Here is a 13,865-nt window from a genome sequence, read left to right as displayed (position 1 = left end):
CTTCACTTTCACTATTCACTTTCATACATTGGAGAAGGAAATGGCAACCCACTCCAGTGTTCTTGCCTGGAGAATCCCAGGGACAGGGGAGCCTGGTGGGCTGCTGTCTCTGGGGTCGCACAGAGTTGGACATGACTGAAGTGACTTAGCAGCAGCAGAAGGGTTGATTCCTCCTGATGATTGTGAGTGAGTCTCACAATCATTACTCTCACCTGGCATCCTGTAGTTTGCTTGGTGAATCTGGGGAGTCTCTGGTTCTTAGAAGTGTCTCCCTCTGCCTTCATCTTCATATGGTTCCCCCATGCATGTCTGTATCCATATTTTGCCTTGTATAAGGACACTGGCAGGCATATGGGGGATACCATATGAAGAAGAAGGTGGAGATTGGGGTGACTCTTCTACTCACCAAAGAATCCCCTGTGTGTGTGCCTGTGTCCAAGTTTTGCCTTATATAAGGACAACACTGGGCTTCTCTGGTGGCTCAGTAGTAAAGAATTCACCTGCAATTCAGGAGACTTGGGTAGACATGGGTTTGATTCCTGGGTTGGAAAGATCCCCTGGAGGAGGGCATGACAACCCACTCCAGTATTCTTGCCTGGGAAATCCCATTAACAGAGGAGCCAGGTGGACTACAGTCCCCAAAGTCACGGAGAGTCAGACAGAACTGAGCACGCAAATGTACATACACAGTCAAGGACACTAGTCATACTGGATTACAGTCTCATCCATTCCAGTGTGAACTCATCTTGCTTAACTAATTACCTGTGCAATGAATATCTCCTAAAGCAGTCCCATTCTAAGCAACCAGGGGTAGGGACTTCAACACATAAATGGGGGTGGGAGAGCACTATTCAATCCATAACAAGGTGTAAGAGCACTACTATGTAACAGCAAACAGCAAAGAAGACCAAAATAAACTGTTGAATAGAAGGACTTATCCTGCAAGAAAGATGGGAGCAGGGGAGACCTTCTTCTCTGACTGCCTTGTTTTTGTTCAATCACTCAGTTGTATCTGACTCGTTGTAACCCCATGGACTGCAGCAGGCCAGGCTTCCCTGTCCATCACTATCTCATGGAGCTTGCTCAAATTCATGTTGATTGAGTCAGTGATGCCATCCAACCATCTCAGCCTCTGTCACCTCCTACTCCTCCTGCCTTCAATCTTTCCCAGCTTCGGGTTTTTTCCAGTGAGTCAGCTCTTTGCATTAGGTGGTCAAAGTACTGGAGCTTCAGCTTTAGCATCATTCCTTCCAGTGACTATTCAGGGTTGATTTCCTTTAGGATTGACTGGTTTGATCTCCTTGCAGTTCGAGGGACTCTTGAGAGTCTTATCCAACACCACAGTCTGCAAATACCAATTCTTTGGCGCTCAGCCTTCTTTATGGCCCAACACTCACATCCATACATGACCACTGGAAAAACCATAGCTTTGACTATATGGACCTTTGTTGGCTATGTCTCTACTTTGTAAGATGTTGTCTAGGTTTGTTATAGCTTTCCTTCCAAGGAGCAAGCGTCTTTTAACTGCACGGCTGCAGCCACTGTCTGCAGTGATTTTTGGAGCCCAAGAAAATAAAAATCTGTCACTCTTTCCATTGTTTCCCATCTGTTTTCCATTGTTTCCCCATCTATTTTCCAGGAAGTGATGGGACCAGATGCTATGATCTTTGCTTTTTTGAATGTTGAGTTTTAAACCAGCTTTTTCTGTCTCCTCTTTTGCCTTCATCAAGAGGCTGTTTAGCTCCTCTTCGCTTTCTGACTGCCTGCTGCTGCTGCTAGGTTGCTTCAGTCATGTCCGACTCTGTGGAACCCCATAGATGGCAGCCCACCAGGCTCCCCTATCCCTGGGATTCTCCAGGCAAGAATAGTGGAGTGGGTTTCCATTTCCTTCTCCAATGCATGAAAGTGAAAACTGAAAATGAAGTCGTTCAGTTGTATCTGACTCATAGTGACCCCATGAACTGTAGCCTGCCAGGCTCGAGTCGATGCAGGCTGGGGAACTACAACAAATTGACACTTGACTCAGCCAGTGTTGGTGGGAGGGTGTCAGAGGCCTAACGACTTGATTTAGATAATTTAGCAAATGCTTGTATTCTAAATGTCATTTAATGAAAACATATAGGAAATAGTAGCTTTGCATATGAATGTAAGGAGGGAATGAAAGTTGAACCATGCATAAGTCAGGATTCATTCAACTAGAGAAGCAAAATAACATGAGCGTGCATAAAGCATTGTATAATTCCATGGATGGTAGCTTTGGCAGAAGCACTGCAGGCATGGAATATAAATCTATATTTGGAGCAAATGGCTATTTCAGGAAGAATAAAGTGCTGCCCCATGCATGATATAAGTAGTTCAGAGTGTTCCACCTACCACAAGGTAGCAGGCTCTTCACCTTGAGAGATGGTGCTATGTTGGTGTTTGCTGCTGGCAGTTTGGGCACTCAGCAGTGTCTGTAGTCAGGTTGGCCTTGGTGACTACAAGTTTTTGTTGCTGGACCCATGCTTGACTTCCATCCCTTCAATGTGGTCTCTGTTCATGAACCCATTGAGCAATAGCAGGAGTGGCTGTGGAAAGGGTCTTGCTGGTATCCACATAACATGTCATCCTATCCACTTGGTCACTTACACCCTTCTCTGATAGTATTACCCTATGGTAAACATGTACACAGGACAAAAATATCACCACATTCTGTGCCCATCCAGATAATTCTATTCATACACCTCCTTCACAGTTCTTACCATCAATTTTCCAGTTGTGTTTCTTCAAAGTTCCTGTCCATCAAGCCAAACCATTGGCAATAGTCCATCAATAGAGCAATCAATAATAAATCAATATAGAGATATCCCTCTGGCCATCTCTCCTTTCAGACACAATGAAAAACCATATGCTCTGCTTGACCTCTCGCCTTGCCCATTAGGAAGATCCCTCTTCATGATTACTCTATAAGACTGAACCAAAGTGTTACTGTACCACTGCTGCTCTCCACTTTTCTACAGTGCCTCCATTTCATGCAGAGCTTCTGTAAACCCAGCCTGAGTTTTTCCTTCCTTAGTCAACTGACTTTAAGGAACTGGCCATGATTCTATAGGTGTGGGTTAAGACAGAGAAAATGACATAGCAAGGTGAGTGGTCATGGGTATTTTGACCACTTCTCTATGCAAATTACATCACAGGGACATTATAAGAGCTTTCAGGTCATTTATGTAGAGTTGCAACTGGGGATTTAAAGACCCTGAAGTCATCATTTTCTTTCACTGCTTTCTACAGCATAGTTCAAAGCAACAAACACACACTATTATACTCCTTATGTGCTGCATGTTAAGTCGCTTCAGTCATGTTCAACTATGATTCCATGGACTGTAGCCTTCCAGACTCCTCTGTCCATGGGATTCTCCAGGCAAGAATACTGGAGTGGGTTTCCATGCCCTTATCCAGAGGATCTTCCCAACCCAGGGACTGAACTTGTGTCTCTTCTGTCTCCTGCATTGGCCAGCAGATCCTTTACCATTTTGACCAAAGTATCTTAAGGTAGAAAATACTCATCCAGAGCCCCATGTTCCGTAGGTACTCAATTACAGATATCCAAAGGCAACAATTTAAGTGACTCCTCTGTCACTTTAGGCCATAGACTACCTGTGCCTTCATGACCAATGCAAATAGAATCATTTTTCTTTTAAATTTAATCAGATTAAAGTACCAATTCCAGAAAACCTAAAATTAATTCAGAGAAGTTATCCTTAATGCTCTGTTCCTCTAGAACCACTTCCAATACCAAATTCTGCATCAGTCAGGGCTCATCCAGGCATGCAGACCCAGCTGTCAACGTAGAAGTAGATATGAAGATATATATATATAGAGAGAGAGAGAGAGAGAGAGATGGATATAAATATAAACAGAAGTTTTGCCACAGAGGATTTATTAAAAGAAGATATAACTCATACAATTGTGGAGGTTGGCTATACAAATCTGAAGTCCATAAGTCAGGCAATCAGGAAGAAAAGATCATGAGTCAGCCAGAACCCCAAGCACAATATACAGCTTTTTGTCCAGCGGGAGGAAACTCTCCCTTTGAGGAAGTCCAAAGCTCATTTGTAAGGGCTTTCAGCTGAATAGTCAAAAAAATCCAGAACATCACTTTGGTTTAAATGTATTGTTCATCCAAGTCACTAAGACAGCCCAGTGAAGAGGAGGGTAGTGAATTCTACATCTTAACTGGGCAACAGTAGAATCACAATTCATATATATCCTATATATAGGATAGGAGGTATCCCTTTGGCCATCTTTGTAAAATACAATCCACTGCACAACTCTGTCCTCAAAATCAAGTGATCTGATGTATCTTGGTGTGACATTTTTTTATAAATTAGTTATGAATTTATAAAATTCATAAAATTTACAAAAGCCCATCTTTTGAATTAACTCAATATTAATCTATATAATATTTCCCCATATAACCAGTAGCAGACTCTTTGGCTCCTAATATACAAGGAGCTAAGTCTAAATCTGTGTTTCTAGTTCTAAGCTTTTTAGAAGCTGTTTGAATTTTTTTCTTCATTCCATTTACTTCCTAGCTGATTGCAACAAACAGCTGTTGGTGTCATTAGACTTGAATAATCCACTTGCTTATTAGGTTAGTTTTTACTTCCTTGTCACTTTGATTTAACAGAATTATTAACAAGTGTCCCAAATCTAGTGCCAAGGGTCTAAATCAGATGTTTAATCCATAGTATAAGTGGAATTGTACAAATCTCAGCAGTTGAGAGCTTCCTTTTGTCACTTTCTTAACAAATGCCTCCAATGAGTACACCAATGAGATGTCATTATTACTTAATTATCCTGTGCTGAGAGACATAGGGAATACCAGAGGGTAAGCAGAGGTAGAATTCCATGGTAGAACAACTCCAATTTTCTAGGGAGCTCGGTGACAAGGCAGAGAACACTAAAATATAATCCGTGATATTTTTTCGTTTGCATCATACATATAAAAATTGAGATCCAACTGCTTTGATTAAAATGGAGGCATTTATATTACCATTCTTGGGACTGTCTTGTCACATCAGTCTGTCACCCATTTAATGAAATAATTCATTGTGTTTTTTGTTGTTTTTGTTAACTTCTGACTTATCTGTGAAAATATAGGGATATTCATTATTCAGTGGTTTTGGATGTAAGTATATCCTAAACTTATCAAAAATATTTCAGCAAAACATCAGATAGAAAAGTAGACAATCAAGAAGAATGTTGATAGGTTTAGTGATATTGAAAGATGTAATTCTAGGAGTCTTGAGCCCCTTGGGCTTAAGTAACAAACTCAGGTGACATTTAACAACCCCTGAAAGTCAGTGTTTCCTCTTAAGTGTGTCAGTCACTGAAGATTTATTGCCCTTTCACGTTTTTATTTTTATATCATATTTTATATTTTTATATATAGAGATGGCCCATCATTACACTAGTGACTTCTAACATGGGGAAATACTAAGAATGTCCAAAGTAGAGTAGAACAGAAATGGAATAGCATTTGGAGATGATTTCTAGTTACAGTGAACTCAGAAAAGTGAAGAAGCAGAAAGAGTGGGTTTCTTTTTCTTTTCTTATTTTTTTAAATTAATTTAAAATTTTTATTTAATTACTTTATAATATTGTGGTGAAGTTTTGGTTTCTTTAGCTGCATTTTTTGTTTTCTCTTGTTGACTACTCATCAATTTTCATTCCTTCATTACTTTTTCTTTCTTTCTGGACTAGACACAATTCTTTTGTACCCATGTAGGCATTCTAAGTACATACAAATTGTAAACTCCAGCTGGAGCAATCCAGGTTTTAGCATTTAGTTTTTTATTTGGTTGGTTGGGGGGCAGGGTTGCAAAGGAAGGGAACATCAGCATCCCACTGTATACTTCTAGCCCTCCCACCTCAAGACAGTCAGAGCAGAGTTAGGGACAGTCTAGAAAAGACCAACAACAAAGGTAAAGAAGATGAATCCATTTAAGGAGAAAGAAGACTTACATGATCAAAATCTATAAGTAAATAAAGGTACTAAACAATACAGTGAACATATGTTCATTCAACAAATAACAGAACCTGAGGGGAGCATGAAATGACCTCCCCGTAATTCATCATTCTAGATCCTATGCTACGTAAACTCCCAGAGGCCCATGTCAGGGAATCAGAGTGTGTCCTTTCAGAATCCTCTTCCACTTGGTATAAGATGAGAGGGAAGCATGTTGCCATCCACCCTTTTCATTGGGAGGATAATGTAAAATAATGTTGTCCGCCATCCAGTTCTACAAGAATCAAATCATTAGCGTATGTAGTGGCTGATGCGTAATACACCCAGAAAGGCTGAAATCAATAATGAGACACTCTGTGCTCTGGAAAAACTGGCAGAACAGGCCTTCATATAGTTAAATATTTTCAAGAGAAATTTTTGTGAACCCAAATTCTTGCATCAACCCATACTTAGAAAAGCACTAAAACGATTCACTAAGATACCTGTTCCTCAGTAGCAGTCTTCTACTGAGATGTGTACTTGATTGCATGCACCCCTTTACCAAAACTGCATATATACTGCCTATCCACCTTACCTTTTCAGAAGTTTCTCAGAGCTCTCTGAGAAGCTGTCTCCCAGGCTATTATCCTTAGTGAGACATGGAATAAATTCAACTCACAGTTCTTACATTGTGCACTTTTTTTTTTTTCAAGTCAACAGTAAGAATGCACAGAACACCCAACGTTTGACTCCAGAGAATTCTGGCCTCCTCCTATTAATTGTTTATTAATATCTCAAGATTAATGAAGAGCTGGGAGTCACTAAACAGTTTTCACTCATCTCCTTACTAAGTCCTAATCAGGTGGCCACAGATCTTGCTTTAGTATGTGGGAATAGCTGGAATTTATTTAGTTTTTAGTCTTCAGTATTTCAGCTGAAACAGAGAGAAAGAGTACCATTTTACTATCCTGTTATATAGATATTGCTCCATTATAGTGATGCTTAAGCTTAGGTTTAGCAGCATTGAGGTAACTTTTACAAGGTCACAGAAAAAGAGTTGGGATTCAAATCCATGTTTGATATTAAAATATATATATTTTAAAAATTTGTAATATATTGTGAGAAAAATATTGAGCCTTAAAAAAATCTTTCTTTTTATTTCCTATTTGGCTGTACATTCTCCATTTTACATTTCTATATCTGCTCTCTACTAGTCCCCATCCTGATTTGTGCAGAAGAAGATGGCTATATGGAAAATATCAGTCAACTCCCTTGCCTCTGGTTTCTGGTTGCCTTTGGCCAATGGCAGTCACCTGCAGAAGATGAGGGAGGGCAGGAGGATAATGAGGTAGGGGTATTTATTCCTCTGGCTTCATCCCTGCTAGGGCTATGACTTGACAGTAGCCACATTTCTCTTTTGAAAGCCACAACTCCTGCCTAATGGACCCTCACATATGCTAAAATCATTTTCAGAATCCCTCCCCTTTCATTCTCAGAACTACTGTTAGGAATAGCTATTGCTGGATACTATTATATTTCTTTTTGGCTTTCCTGTATATTTTCAACAGCTTTTTAAATAGTGCTTTCATTAAATTCTTCTGAAGCATACCTATTTGAGGGCACCATCTGTTTCCCATTGGGAGCTTAACCAATATACCTCCAAACTGATAGACCAGTTTATTCATATCACACTCGTGCAAAGAAAAACATTGCTTTCTCATTCTCTGTTTCATTGTTAGGTCAATGGGTGGAGGTGGTGGTGTAAGAAAAGAACAGAACTTGTCCCTATAAATGAAATTGCATGAAAAAATGGAATGTAGAAATAGTGGTATTAAATCTTGACACCTTTAAAATGTTATTATATAGGGGACTTGCAGGTACACTAATATATATGGAAAATAGAGCTCTTATAGTCTGAAGTTTTCTTATATCCTTGTCAATTGAACTTGTCAATTGAAAATATTTCAGTCTTCTCAGATAAAACAGCCTCTGTTAAGTTTAAATATTCACTTAATTTAATTGTATTAGAATGTATTTATGTAGTCTCATTTGGATCACTTGGCCTATTTAAATAATTGTCTCACTTTCTATTTTGCTTTCCCACTCCTTGGTATGTGGGTGTATAGCAGGCTCACTGTGTCATCATGCTAACCAGGAAAAAGAAGCCCTTAGTCTATAAAAATCCAAAAATAGTGAGTTGAGCAATTTCTTGAAGCTGAGAAGAGGTTACAGAGAGAAATCAGCAATCTAATAGTGTCCTTTGCTGGCAGCAATAAAGACATTTTGCTGATATATTCATTCAAAATTTCCTATAACTACATGACAATCTGGAGAAGCCTGTTTAATCTTATTAACTCTGTGACCATGATGACACACAGATAGAAAACAACAAAAAGTGAAACAATGACTATGCACCTATTTTAAAATAACATCTATTTTTGTACTAGATTCTTCTCTTGATAAACTATATGTGTGACTTCCTCTGGAAAATATTTTAGATAAATTACAAGGAAACTTTTAGCTAGGTTATCCCATTATTAATCACAATCTCACTCTTTATTAACATGAAGAGAAATTTGTCAAGAAATGTACAAGATCATTCTGAACTTTTATTGATTTTCATTTCCCTCAGTCTTTGTGGAAAGGACGGAGAAGGCAGTGGCACCCCACTCCAGTACTCTTGCCTGGAAAATCCCATGGATGGAGGAGCCTGGTGGGCTGCAGTCCATGGGGTCGCTAGGAGTCGGACATGACTGAGCGACTTCACTTTCTCTTTTCACTTTCCTGCATTGGAGAAGGAAATGGCAACCCCTCCAGTGTTCTTGCCTGGAGAATCCCAGGGACGGGGGAGCCTGGTGGGCTGCCATCTCTGGGGTCACACAGAGTCAGACATGACTGAAGTGACTTAGCATAGCATTGTGGAAAGGAACACATTATGAATTAAGCTGCTTGAGCTCATGTGCTTTAACCTTGAAACTAATCTCAGAGTCCAAATTCCACAAAAATTTCCAACTTACCAACCAGAAGATAACTCAGAGTATTAAAAAATAAATGATATTCTTGCCTCCATACATCCAGTTTCTTCTATTCTTTCATTTTAATGAACTGAAAATGCTTTCAAATGATCTAGATGAATGTCTGCCTTCTCTGCATGAGTGCATGCTTAGTCATGTCCAACTCTTTGCAACCCCATGGACTATATAGCTCACCAAGCTCCTCTGTCCATGGAATTTTCCAGACAAGGATACTGGAGTGGGTTGCCATTTCCTACTGAACTCACATCTCCTGTGTTTCCTTCATTGCAGGCAATTCTTTATCTTCTGAGCCATCAGGCAAGCTACCTTCTTTTAGAAAATCATTTTCCTTGCACCAAAGGGTAAAATGTTATTATCATGATCCAGATGTTATCTCAATTGATTTTTGAGGTTAAATTATGATTAAAAATTCTAAGTAGCAATATTTCCAAAGTAGAGACATACTTTTGATAAGAGCCCTTTAAATTTTATTTGGTGATTAGCTGAGGAAATAGAAACTGTATAGCTCTCTTCCAAATATTACACCTTAAGTATAAATAGAAGAGAGAAAGCAAACTTCAAATCGCCTCTATCTAGAAAAGTAAACACCAATTTCTAGTAGAGCTATTTTTTGCTTCAAGCTCTTTTGAAGAGTTAAGTGGGTCCAGAAAACCTATGTAGAAAAGAGAGGAACTAAAGTCACTCTCACAAAGAAAAAAATTCAACATGAGAATCTTTGTAAACCAGATAACAGTCTATATGGAAGGGACATAAAAGTCAAAGGGTCTCAAAGTGTCAGTCTCAACAAGGCAATGCTTCTGAGGGAGAAGAGGATAAAAAGACAGGGATAATTACCCTCTGGTGACTAAGTGGCAAAGAAGAAAACAAGCAAGAGAGAAAAATAAAGATTTTTGTGAAAGATATACACATAAATGTAGATGTATGGATATGTATTAAATACAACAGATCTTGCATAAAATGGTAAAGAGAAGGAAGGGAGGAAAACTTAGGTTCCCGAAAGACATTAAGAAAATAAGGTGCATCTCATAGGTGTAGGTTAAAATTTACACTCTAATAGTAGAGAATATACATTGTCTCAGGAGCACATGGAAGATTTCACAAAAATTAATCAAAATCTGTGTATATTGAAACTATCAGTAATTTCCAGAAATACTGGCAACACTCTAAATGCCCATATGTAGGAGAGTGACTGAATAAACTTTTATACACAGTGGAATACTGTGCAGCTTTAAAAGAATGAGGAAATTCCCTGTAAATGGATGTTAATTGTTTTCAAGTGATAGAAAAAGAGCAAAAGATAAGTGGATTCAAGGTCTTGGTAGTTGTTTGCTTAATTAATATACAGAGTGTTGTTATGCAGACTGATATATACAGGTTATGTCTATTCATGCAACTTGAAATAGAAGTTATTTATTTTTAGAAAATATTTGGGACTCTGAATTAAGAATTAAAAATTTCAAAATGTCCAAAACAAAAATATTTTAAATTAACACATGATCTCATTCTGTTGACATCATAACACGTGCCTTTTGTTCTTTCCTCCACCTGTATAATCCCCACCTATTTATTTAAGCCTCATACACACCACATAGTTCATTATAACCCATCCAACTATGTCAATCCCATCCCAGTAATGATGGCTTTATAGGCTCCATATACACTCCCCAAACTCCATATACACTCTTCTGTTTCATTGTTGAATACCCATGAGGTAATTTTTTTGCTCATTTATCAGAATTAAAACACGCAGATTTTGAGAGATAGAGCAAGTAAATTAAATATCGTGACTGGTTTAAAGATGGAGTAGTTTATTAAAGATGGCTGAGTTGATGAAATTTTCACTTTTGAGCTTGGATCTTTTTAATGTCTCCTTGGTTCACCAGCTTCTGAACTTAAAGCACAGAAAGAAAGTATTTTTCAACAAATTCACTTCAAGAAGTCTTAATGCTCAAATCCATTAAATACAATCTTAGATTTTAAAGCTCTGACAGCACAGTATTGAGCACAGGTGCTCATGGCTCCTTATAATTATTTTGATGTTTCCTTGGAACAGCATCTGGTTTGCTTGATAGGCATTTATACACATTCGTTTGTTAGGTGGGAAAATGAGACCGGTGTGGACTTGAAGGTCTGCGTATATTTACTGTTGATGGGTTTAATTTCCTATTATCAATAACACTACTCCTTTATGAAAAGTGATAATATAAAGAACACACTCCCTTAGAGAATCTATTTTGAAGGGGAAAATGATGTTTGTCTCTGGGATGAATTCATTGAGCTACTAAAATTCTGCAAACTTTATGGAAAATGCTAATGCTGCTCTAATGTGCAAGCCACTTTCCTATTTTGATGAATAATGCAGTTTCCATCTAGTCAGTGGTTCTCAAACTTTTGTTCACATCAGGACATTATTTAAAATGTCAGGGACAGGGTTTTATGTTCAGAGATTCTGATTCTGAATCTATGTGAAAAGGGAGAGTCAAATTTTAAGCAGCCCCCAAAGTGATTCTGATAAAGGTAGTCCTGGGATAGCAAACTGAGAAACATAATTTGTTATCAACTGGTTTTTGACTAAAAAGATAAATACAGGAAATGAAAAGCAAAATGATGGTGAGCAAAGGTGAATTTTTAAACTGGAGTGTCATGCAAATGAAATAGCAGAAAAAGAATTGAAGGATTGTTGTTTACAACAAAATAGGGACTAGAGACCAGTTCAGATTTTACCTCTTTCATATGACTTAATAGTCAAGACATCATTGTGTGAGTATCTTGGACTGGATTGTGTCCCCCTAAGTTTATAAATTGAAGACCTAATCCCCAATGTGACTGTATATGGTGATAGAGTCTTAAAGAGGCAATTTAAGATTGAAATGACATCATAAAGGGTAGGGCCCTGGTAAGATAGGCTTCTGCTAAGTCGCTTCAGTCAAGTCTGACTCTGTGAGACCCGATAGACGGCAGCCCACCAGGCTCCCCCATCCCTGGCTTCTCCAGGCAAGAACACTGGAGTGGGTTGCCATTTCCTTCTCCAATGCATGAAAGTGAAAACTGAAAGTGAAGTCACTCAATAGGCTTAGTGTCTTAATAATAAAAGACACCAGAGAGCTCATTTGCTCACACTCCGTATACTCACAAATGAGAGCTCATGTGAGGACACAGTGAAATAGTGGCCACCTTCAAACCCAAAGGAGAGGCCTCACCAGAAACTGACCATGATGGCGTGACATCATGACCTTTCAGCCTCCAGAGCTGTGAGAAAATAAGCACTTCTCAAGCCACCAAGTCTTTAGTATTTTGTTACTGCAGCCCCCGCAGATTAAAAAAAGCTAGAGAATTCCAGAAAAACACCTACTTCTGCATTGTTGACTACACTAAAGCCTTTGCCTGTGTCGATCACAACAAACTGTGGAAAATCCTTAAAGAGATGGAAATACCAGACCACCTTACCTACCTCCTGCCGAACCTGTATGCAGGTCAAGAAGCAACGCTTAGAACCAGACATGGAACAATGGACTGGTTCAAAATTGGGAGAGGAGTATGTCAACAGATTAAGATAGTGAACAAAATAACTTTGGGGTATCACTGTATCTTAAGAAAATGTAATAGAATGTCATAAGTCAATAAAAATTATATAAATTCTTAGTCACTAGATTTTTGTTAAATGAGTGAAAAATAGGAGCAAAACCATCTAAAAAGTGCAACATTACCACAGGTTTAACTTCCATAGGATATCATTACTTATAACTTATTCAGCTTAAGAAACTCACTGTATATAGACCTCTAACAATAGCTGAGAGTTTTTGAGATAATTCTGTAGGCTTTACCTAGAATTATAGAAGAAAAGTATTCTTTATATATTATTTTGTTTTAAAATCTTTTTGAAAGTCAATAAACCAAAAACTCTGAGATCGTTTTCTACCTAGAGTCTTCTCTCTATAGAGCAGGAGTTCTAAACTTCTCATTCCCTACCGGCCTTCAGGTGGTATGTTTTTGCATTTGTTTTTTCCCTTTTGCTATTGACCAAAATAAATACAGGTTATCAGAATTAACTTCTACATAGAATTGAAATACATTTTAGTTTAATGTAATATATTATTCTGATTGTGGTAAAATATTGGTTTCAGAAGAGTTTCTTTTGGAGCATATGGGGAAAACCTAAAGACAGATTTAAAGGATAAATTATTAAGTTTATCTGGAGTAATAAAAACCTCATACAAAAGCTGACAGCCTTTAACATGAAGTAATTTAAGAGATATACAATTAGCAGATTTTGAAAGATAAGTAAACCTGCCTAATCTGTATCATAGAAGAATAAAAAGAAAAATGGGGGTGGCAAGACATGACGAGGAACTAAGACCAAAGTCTGGAGGATGGGGTAGGGCTTTCCAATACAGTCTCAGTTACATGAAGGAAAAGAATGTAAAGGAAAACTTTATAATTAGATTGGCTCTCCTACCTCTCATGCAAATGGCAATGACCAAAACAGAAGGTCTCTGTTTTCATCATGTGTACATTCTAGCAGTGATACATGGATGATATCAGTTCAGTTCAGTTCAGTTGCTCAGTCGTGTCTGACTCTTTGCGACCCTGTGAATCGCAGCACGCCAGGCCTCCCTGTCCATCAGCAACTCCCGGAATTCACTCAGACTCACGTCCATCGAGTCAGTGATGCCATCCAGCCATCTCATCCTCTATCATCCCCTTCTCCTCCTGCCCCCAATCCCTCCCAGCATCAGTCTTTTCCAATGAGTCAACTCTTTGCATGAGGTGGCCAAAGTACTGGAGTTTCAGCTTTAGCATCATTCCTTGCAAAGAAATCCCAGGGCTGATCTCCTTCAGAA

This window comes from Bison bison, unplaced genomic scaffold (genome assembly GCF_000754665.1).
Source record: "Bison bison bison isolate TAMUID 2011002044 unplaced genomic scaffold, Bison_UMD1.0 scf7180017864218, whole genome shotgun sequence".
Lineage (NCBI taxonomy): Eukaryota > Metazoa > Chordata > Mammalia > Artiodactyla > Bovidae > Bison > Bison bison.
This window is presented reverse-complemented; position numbering follows the sequence as displayed.